Raw genomic sequence first — 9,513 nt, forward strand, 5'->3', positions numbered from 1 at the left:
GGATTTATAGGACATTTATAACTTTAAGACATAGTTACTAACTACTAATGATCATGTAATGAAGACACAAACACAGATAAGCACATAACATAGAAAACGAAAAAACAGAAGAAATAAGAACAAGGAATGAATCCACCTTAGTAATGGTGGCGTTTCCTTCTTGAGGAACCAATGATGTCCTTGAGCTCTTCTATGTCTCTTCCTTGTCTTTGTTGCTCCTCCTTCATTGCTTTTAGATCTTCTCTGATTTCATGAAGGATGATGGAGTGCTCTTGATGTTCCACCCTTAGTTGCTTCCAATAATTGTGTGGAAGAAAATGTATCCCCTGAGGTATCTCAGGGATCTCTTGATTTGCAGTCAAATGTTCTACCACTGAGCTATAGACCCTTGATGGAAGCTTTTGTCTTCCCTTTCCTCTTTCTAGAGGTTTCTCTGGCCTTAGGTGCCATCAATGATTATGGAAAAAACAAAAAAGCTATGCTTTTACCACACCAAACTTAGAATGTTGCTCGCCCTCGAGCAAAAGAAGAAAGAATAGAAGAATAAGAAGAAGATATGGAGGAGATAGATGGGAGTGTGTATTCGGCCATATGGGTGGGATTGGGTGGGAGAGAGATGTTGAATTTTGAAGGTAGTGAGTGTATGGATGTGAGTGGTAAATGGAAAGTAGAAGGGATGATCATGAATGGGAAGAGAGATGATGAGGTAGGTGGGGGTACTGTAGGATCCACAGATCCTGAGGTGTCAAGGCATTTACATCCCTGCACCAATTTAGGCATGTAAAATGCCCTTGCACACAACTCTGGGCGTTCAGCGCCAGGTTGGTGCCCATTTTGGGCGTTCAACGCCCCTTTGCTGCCATTTCTGGCGTTGAACGCCAGAACCATGCTTGTTCTGGGCGTTCAGCGCCAGGATGCTCCCATTCTGGGCGTTCAGCGCCAGAACTATGCTCTGTTCTGGCGTTTGAACGCCAGACAGATGCTCCTCCAGGGTGTGATTTTTCTTCTGCTGTTTTTGATTCCGTTTTCAATTTTTTGTTTATTTTGTGACTCCACATGATCATGAACCTAAGAAAACATGAAAAACAATAAAAATAAGAATTAGATAAACATTGGGTTGCCTCCCAACAAGCGCTTCTTTAATGTCAATAGCTTGACAGTGGGCTCTCATGGAGCCTTACAGATGTGCAGAGCTTTGTTGAGACTCTCCAACACCAAACTTAGAGTTTGGATATGGGAGTTCAACACCAAACTTAGAGTTTGGTTGTGGCCTCCCAACACCAAACTTAGAGTTTGACTGTGGGGGCTCTGGTTGACTCTGCTTGGAGAGAAGCTTTTTCTGCTTCCTCTCCATGGTTGCAGAGGGGGATCCTTGAGTTTTAAACACAAGGGAGTTCTCATTCCATTGAAGGAATATTTCACCTCTGTCAACATCAATCACAGCTTTTGCTGTGGCCAGGAAAGGTCTTCCTAGGATGATGGATTCATCCTCTTCCTTTCCAGTATCCAGGACTATGAAATCAGCAGGGATGTAAAGGCCCTTAACCTTTACTAATACATCTTCTACTTGTCCATAAGCCTGTCTTCTTGAGCTGTCTGCCATCTCTAGTGAGATTTTAGCAGCTTGCACCCCATAGATTCCCAGTTTCTCTATTACAGAGAGGGGCATGAGGTTTATTCCTGAACCAAGGTCACACAGAGCCTTAAAGATCATGGTGCCTATGGTACAGGGTATTATCAACTTTCCAGGATCCTGTCTCTTCTGAGGCAATGTTAGTTGATCCAGATCACTTAGTTCATTGATGAACAAGGGAGGTTCAACTTCCCAAGCATCAATGCCAAACAATTTGGCATTCAGCTTCATGATTGCACCAAGAAACTTGGCAGTTTTCTCTTCAGTGACATCCTCATTCTCTTCAGAAGAGGAATACTCATCAGAGCTCATGAAGGGCATAAGGAGGTTCAATGGAATCTCTATGGTCTCTAGATGAGCCTCAGAGTCCTTTGGTTCCCCAGAGGGAAGCTCCTTACTGATCACTGGACGTCCTTGGAGGTCTTCCTCCATGGGATTCACGTCCTCTCCTCTCCTCTCAGGTTCGGCCATGGCGCTTATGTCAATGGCCTTGCACTCTCCTTTTGGATTCTCTTCTGTATTGCTTGGGAGAGTACTAAGAGGGATTTCAGTGATCCTTTTACTCAGCTGGCCCACTTGTGCTTCCAGATTTCTAATGGAAGACCTTGTTTCATTCATGAAACTTACAGTGGCTTTAGATAGATCAGAGACTAGATTTGCTAAATTAGAAGCATTTTGTTCAGAGTTCTCTGTCTGTTGCTGAGTTGATGATGGAAAAGGCTTGCTATTGCTAAACCTGTTTCTTCCACCATTATTAAAGCCTTGTTAAGGCTTTTGATCCTTCCATGAGAAATTTGGATGATTTCTCCATGTTGAGTTATAGGTGTTTCCATAAGGTTCACCTAAGTAATTTACCTCTGCTATTGCAGGGTTCTCAGGATCATAAGCTTCTTCTTCAGAAGATGCCTCTTGAGTACTGTTGGATGCAGCTTGCATTCCATGCAGACTCTGAGAAATCATATTGACTTGCTGAGTCAATATTTTGTTCTGAGCCAATATGGCATTCAGAGTATCAACTTCAAGAACTCCCTTCTTCATAGGCGTCCCATTACTCACAGGATTCCTTTCAGAAGTGTACATGAACTGGTTATTAGCAACCATGTCAATGAGTTCTTGAGCTTCTGCAGGCGTTTTCTTTAGGTGAATGGATCCACCTGCAGAAGTGTCCAGTGACATTTTTGATAGCTCAGATAAACCATCATAGAATATATCCAGGATGGTCCATTCTGAAAGCATGTCAGAAGGACACTTTTTGGTCAACTGTTTGTATCTTTCCCAAGCTTCATAGAGGGATTCACCTTCTTTCTGTCTGAAGGTTTGAACATCAGCTCTAAGCTTGCTCAGCTTTTGAGGAGGAAAGTACTTGGCTAAGAAAGCCGTGACCAGCTTATCCCAAGAGTTCAGGCTGTCTTTGGGTTGAGAATCCAACCATAATCTAGCTCTGTCTCTTACAGCAAAAGGGAAAAGCATGAGCCTGTAGACTTCAGGATCTACTCCATTAGTCTTAACAGTATCACATATCTGCAAGAATTCAGTTAAGAACTGAAAAGGATCTTCAGATGGAAGTCCATGAAACTTGCAGTTCTGCTGCATCAGAGAAACTAATTGAGGTTTCAGCTCAAAGTTGTTTGCTCCAATGGCAGGAATGGAGATGCTTCTTCCATGTAAATTGGAATTAGGTGCAGTAAAGTCACCAAGCATCTTCCTTACATTATTATTATTTTCGGCTGCCATCTCCTCTTCCTGTTCGAAAATTTCTGAAAGGTTATCTCTGGATTGTTGTATTTTAGCTTCTCTTAGTTTCCTTTTCAGAGTCCTTTCAGGTTCTGGATCTGCTTCCACAAGAATGTTCTTATCCTTGCTCCTGCTCATATGACAAAGAAGAAGGCACAGAAAAATAATAATAATAATAGAGATCCTTTATACCACAGTATAGGGATCCCTGTGTGAGTAGAAGAAGAGGGGGAGACAAAGAATGTAATATAATGGAAGAAACACAACTGTGAGGATGGCAGAGATGTGAGATGAGATGTTAGGATATGAATGAATAAATAGAATAAGATGGGGGAGGGATAATTTTCGAAAAATATTTTTGAAAAAGAGTTAGTGATTTTCGAAAATGGTTTTTGAAAAATGTTAGTATTTTTTCGAAATTTTTTTTAATTAAAAATAAAAATAAGAATAATTAGTTAATTAAAAAGAAATTTTTGAAAAAGGGGGGAGATATTTTCGAAAATTAGAGAGAGAGAGTTAGTTAGGTGGTTTTGAAAAAGATAAGAAACAAACAAAAAGTTAGTTAGTTAGTTGAAACAAATTTTGAAAAGATAAGAAGTTAGGAAGTTAGAAAAGATATTTTGAAACCAACTTTTTGAAAAAGGTAAGATAAGAAGATATTTTAGAAATTAGTTTTGAAAAAGATTTGATTTTTAAAATCTCAATTAATGACTTGATTCATAAGAAATCACAAGATATGATTCTAGAACTTAAAGTTTGAATCTTTCTTAACAAGCAAGTAACAAACTTCAAATTTTTGAATCAAAACATTAATTGATTATGTTATTTTCGAAAATTTGGTATAAAAATAAGAAAAAGATTTTTGAAAAATATTTTTGGAATTTTCGAAAATAACTAAGAATTTTGAAAAAATTTGATTTTTGAAAAAGATTTTGAAAAAGATAAGATTTTCAAATTGAAAATTTGATTTGACTCATGAGAAACAATTTGATTTTAAAAAATTTTGAAAAAGTCAACTCAATTTTCAAATTTGATGAGAGAAAAAGGGAAAGATATTTTTTTGATTTTTTGAATTTTTATGATGATAGAGAAAAACATGAAAATTATGCAATGCATGAAATTTTTAGATCAAAACAATGAATGCATGCAAGAATGCTATGAATGTCAAGATGAACACCAAGAACACTATGAATGTCAAGATGACCATCATAGACACAATTTTGAAAAATTTTTAATGCAAAGAAAACATGCAAGACACCAAACTTAGAATTCTTTAATACTTACGCACTAAGAATTCAAGAATGCATATGAAAAACACCATACAACACAAAACAAAAAATCAACAAGATCAAACAAGAAGACTCACCAAGAACAACTTGAAGATCATGAAGAACACTATGAATGCATGAAATTTTCGAAAAATGCAAGATGCATATGCAAGTGACACCAAACTTATGATGTGACTCAAGACTCAAACAAGAAACACAAAAATATTTTTGATTTTTATGATTTTCTAATTTTTTTGGATTTTTATTTTATATTTTTCGAAAAATTCTTTTGAAAAAGAAAATAAGGATTCCAAAATTTTTAATATGAATTCCAGGAATCTTATGCTCTAAAGCTCCAATCAAAGGGTCAGGCATGGCTTAATAGCCAGCCAAGCTTTAGTATGTAACTCAGACATGACATGCCTGACATACTCATTCCCAAAGGAATTAGACATGGCTTTACAGCCAGTCAGGCTTCAACATGCTTCATGAAACACTAGAATTCATTCTTAAAAATTCTGAAGACAAATAGATTTTTGAAAACATTTTTATTTTTATTTTTATTTTTATTTTTATTTTTATTCGAAAACAAAGGAGAAAATTTTGAAATATTTTTGAAAAATTTTTTGACAAGAAAACAAAAAGAAAATTACCTAATCTGAGCAACAAGATGAACCGTCAGTTGTCCATACTCGAACAATCCCCGGCAACGGCGCCAAAAACTTGGTGCACGAAATTGTGATGTCCAGGCTCAAACTATTCCTGGCACGTGAGCAACTTGGTACGCGTAATCGTGATTACACATTCATAATTTGTCACAACTTCGATACAACTGACCAGCAAGTGCACTGGGTCGTCCAAGTAATACCTTACGTGAGTAAGGGTCGAATCCCACGGAGATTGTTGGTATGAAGCAAGCTATGGTCACCTTGCAAATCTCAGTCAGGCGGATATAAAGTGATAATGGTGTTTTCGAATATTATATAATAAAATAGGGATAGAGATACTTATGTAATTCATTGGTAGGAATTTCAGATAAGCGAATAGAAATGCTTTCGTTCCTCTGAACCTCTGCTTTCTTGCTATCTTCATCCAGTCAGTCTTACTCCTTTCCATGGCTGGCTTTATGTGATACATCACCATTGTCAATGGCTACTTTCGGTCATCTCTCGGGAAAATGATCCAATGCCCTGTCACGGCACGGCTAATCGTCTGGAGGCATCACCCTTGCCAATGGCTTCATCTTATCCTCTCAGTGAATAATATGCTCACGCACCCTGTCACAGCACGGCTATTCATCTGTCGGTTCTCGATCATGCTGGAATAGGATTTACTATCCTTTTGCGTCTGTCACTAACGCCCTGCAATCGCGAGTTAGGAGCTCGTCACAGTCATTCAATCATTGAATCCTACTCGGAATACCACAGACAAGGTTTAGACCTTCCGGATTCTCTCGAATGCCGCCATCATTCTAGCTTACGCCATGAAGATTCCGGTTAGGAGATCTAAGAGATATTCATTCTAGCTTATTTCATGTAGAACGGAGGTGTTTGTCAGGCACGTGTTCATAGGGGAGAATGGTGATGAGCGTCACACATAATCATCACCTTCATCACGTTCTTGGGTGTGAATGGATATCTTAGAAGCGAAATAAGATGAGTTGAATAGAAAACAGTAGTACTTTGCATTAATCTTTGAGGAACAGCAGAGCTCCACACCTTAATCTATGGAGTGTAGAAACTCTACCGTTAAAAACACATAAGTGAAAGGTCCAGGCATGGCCGAGATGGCCAGCCCCCAAAACGTGATCAAAGGATCATAAGGTAATCCAAAGATGTCTAATACAATAGTAAAAGGTCCTATTTATAATAAACTAGCTACTAGGGTTTACATGAATAAGTAATTGATGCATAAATCCACTTCCGGGACCCACTTGGTGTGTGCTTGGGCTGGGCTTTGAGTGTTACACATGTAGAGGTCCTCCTTGGAGTTGAACGCCAGCTTTTGTGCCAGTTTGGGCGTTCAACTCTGGTTTTGGCTCCTTTTCTGGCGCTGGACGCCAGATTTGGGTAGAAAGCTGGCGTTGAACGCCAGTTTACGTCATCTATTCTTGGCCAAAGCATGGACTATTATATATTGCTGGAAAGCCCTGGATGTCTACTTTTCAACTCAATTGAAAGCGCGCCATTTCAAGTTCTGTAGCTCCAGAAAATCCACTTTGAGTGCAGGGAGGTCAGAATCCAACAGCATCAGCAGTCCTTCTTCAACCTCTGAATCTGATTTCTGCTCAAGTCCCTCAATTTCAGCCAGAAAATACCTGAAATCACAGAAAAACACACAAACTCGTAGTAAAGTCCAGAAATGTGAATTTAACATAAAAACTAATGAAAACATCCCTAAAAGTAACTAGATCCTACTAAAAACATACTAAAAACAATGTCAAAAAGCGTATAAATTATCCGCTCATCACAGACAAGGCTACATCTGGGAGGATGTGTCGGGTTGGCATTTACGGACCGACAAGTGATATCACGAGCAATAGGATAGACATTCATCATATGCATCTTTTACATGCTTATTTGCTTTGATTACTTGGGTTTTCCTAATTGTATAATATGCCTACTTGCTTCTTGAATTACTTGTTATATATTTGAATATTACTTGTGTTTTCCTTGCTTGCATTATCTGTGTCTGTCTGGTGCAGAGGAGGCTAGGTAGTCAGTGGCGACGAGATCGTACGGAGGATAGGTTGGCGAAGGCTGTGGGATAGCGGTGACTAGTTTAGTTAGTAATCCCCTAAGTTAGATTACACTGTTATTATATTATTGTCTTAAGTTATGTTAAAATGTTTTAGTATGCTTTAAGGTAAATCTGTGATGGATATGAAGTTCTAGGATTGCCTTTGGCGTCCCGGGATCTTATATCCTAAATCACTGGGCACTGTTACCATACTGAGAACCTCCAGTTCTCATACCATATTCTGTTGTTATTTTTCAGATGCAGGTCGCAACCCACCTCGGTGAGTTGCATTCATGGTGATAGAAGCGAAGGATCATGGATACTTTTGGAGTCTGTTGTTTTATTTTGTTTATATATCTCTCACTTTTGTATTTTGTTTTGTCCAGAGGCTTGTATTTGAGAGCAAAAAACTTGTATAAGCTTATTTTACTATCTGGATTTTGTATGTTTGTATATAGCTAGCTGGCTTAAACTCTGCGAGTCGTGGCTAGCCTCTTATGATATTATACTCTATACTTTTGTTATATTATGTATATACCTCATGCCTCAAGTTAGTAGCTTCGTTAGTACGCTTTGCGCTTTTAAATCCTGATTTTGAGTTATATCTTTCATCGGGCTTCTAGATAATATTAATTCTTTCTATATATTATATGTATGAGCTTAGAACTGTCGTAACCTTTGATTAACCTTGCTTTACGACGCGAGGTAAAGCTTAGGCTAATTAGGGTGTTACAGTCTCCCTTCTTCTTCTTCTTCGAATCGCAACTCCCTCTCTTCTCTCCTTCCCCTGCTCCCATCTCCCCTTTCTTTTCTTTCTTTCTTTCTTCCGATGGGTGTGTGCGTGTTTTGCTGGGCACAAAAAGGGGGATGCGGCTGCTATGTTGTTTGGGGGTTAAGGTTGAATTTGATAAAAGTTAGGGTTAGAGTTTGTGTATTATAATTGGGGATTTTGGGTTAACCAGGGTTTGGAAATTCCTAAATCAATTTAGGTTATATGATATTATTTTGAAATCTAATTTAATCTCTAAAATTACTTTAAAATATTATTTGTGGTATAAAAATATTAATTGATTCTCTATCAAATACTCTAATTGAAAATATATTACAGTATAACTAATTTTCTTTATTAATAAAACCTAATTAGGGTGTTACAGTCTCCCTTCTCCTTCCTCAACAGTCTTGTTTTTGGTGAGGGATCCTCCACTAGAGGCATCTAGGAGAAGCTTATCTTGGGGATTCACCCCTTGAAAAAAATAGCTAATAAGTACCAACTCGTCAATACGGTGGTGGGGGCATACTTCCAACAACTTCTTGAATCTCTCCCAGTACTAATAAAGAGTCTCCCCATCTCGTTGTATAATGCAAGAGATTTCCTTTCACAGTTTGTCTGTCTTTTGTGGTGGGTAGAACTTTTCCAGAAATTCCTTACGCAGCAAGTCCCAATTGGAAATCACATCTCCCGGTTGAGTATAAAACCATTCTTTTGCTTTTCCCTCCAAAGAGAAAAGGAAAGCGAACACCAAAACTGCTACTTCATCTGCACCATGTCTTCTCGTAGTGGAGCATGCAACTTGAAAATCCTTAAGATGCTTAAGAGGGTCTTCTCCGGGCAGTCCATTGTACTTGGGGAGCAAGTTGATTGTGCCGGTCTTAAGCTCAAAATTTGGATCCAAAGCCGGATACCGGATTTGTATCGGTTGCAAGTTAATACAAGGAGCTTCGGCTTCCCTTAAGGTGATTCTACGAGGTGGATCCGCCATGGTGTCATCACCTGAGTCACTCAAAGAGATTTCAGCGCTCCCCACAGATGAATATAAGGTTTCCTAGTTAATTGAAGAATGATGGTCACGGATTGATGGTGATAGTGAATTGGAGTACTCTTCGAGCAAGCCCGATTCACTATTCACAAATGCTAGTCGGCGTCGAGCTTGCCTAATATGAGTTAAAGTTATTTCTATTTCTGGATCAAAAGGGGCCAAGCTCGGATTTGGAAGCGACCGTGTCATTCAACTGAGGAAGCAATAAAAGCATGCAATTATGAAAAGCAAAACAAGAATGGGCAAATAAACATAAACCAACCTAGCAATTAACAACTACCAAGACTAGCTAGATAGAAATAATATCTACAAATTAGTACCA

At 38.6% G+C, this 9,513-nt stretch overlaps 2 non-coding genes across 2 annotated transcripts; both read left to right on the plus strand.

Moving 5' to 3' along the window:
* Nucleotides 1-2,863: 2,863 nt before the first annotated feature.
* LOC148576486 (small nucleolar RNA R71) lies at nucleotides 2,864-2,971 on the plus strand. The gene has a single exon (XR_015903218.1). It is a non-coding gene; the product is annotated as a small nucleolar RNA R71 (small nucleolar RNA).
* A 5,681-nt stretch (nucleotides 2,972-8,652) lies between these two features.
* Nucleotides 8,653-8,759, plus strand: LOC148576487 (small nucleolar RNA R71). Its single transcript, XR_015903708.1, has one exon. It is a non-coding gene; the product is annotated as a small nucleolar RNA R71 (small nucleolar RNA).
* The last annotated feature ends 754 nt before the right edge of the window (nucleotides 8,760-9,513 follow it).

Source organism: Arachis ipaensis, chromosome B1, assembly GCF_059453495.1.
Source record: "Arachis ipaensis isolate K30076 ecotype BB chromosome B1, ASM5945349v1, whole genome shotgun sequence".
In the NCBI taxonomy this organism is placed as follows: Eukaryota; Viridiplantae; Streptophyta; class Magnoliopsida; order Fabales; family Fabaceae; genus Arachis; species Arachis ipaensis.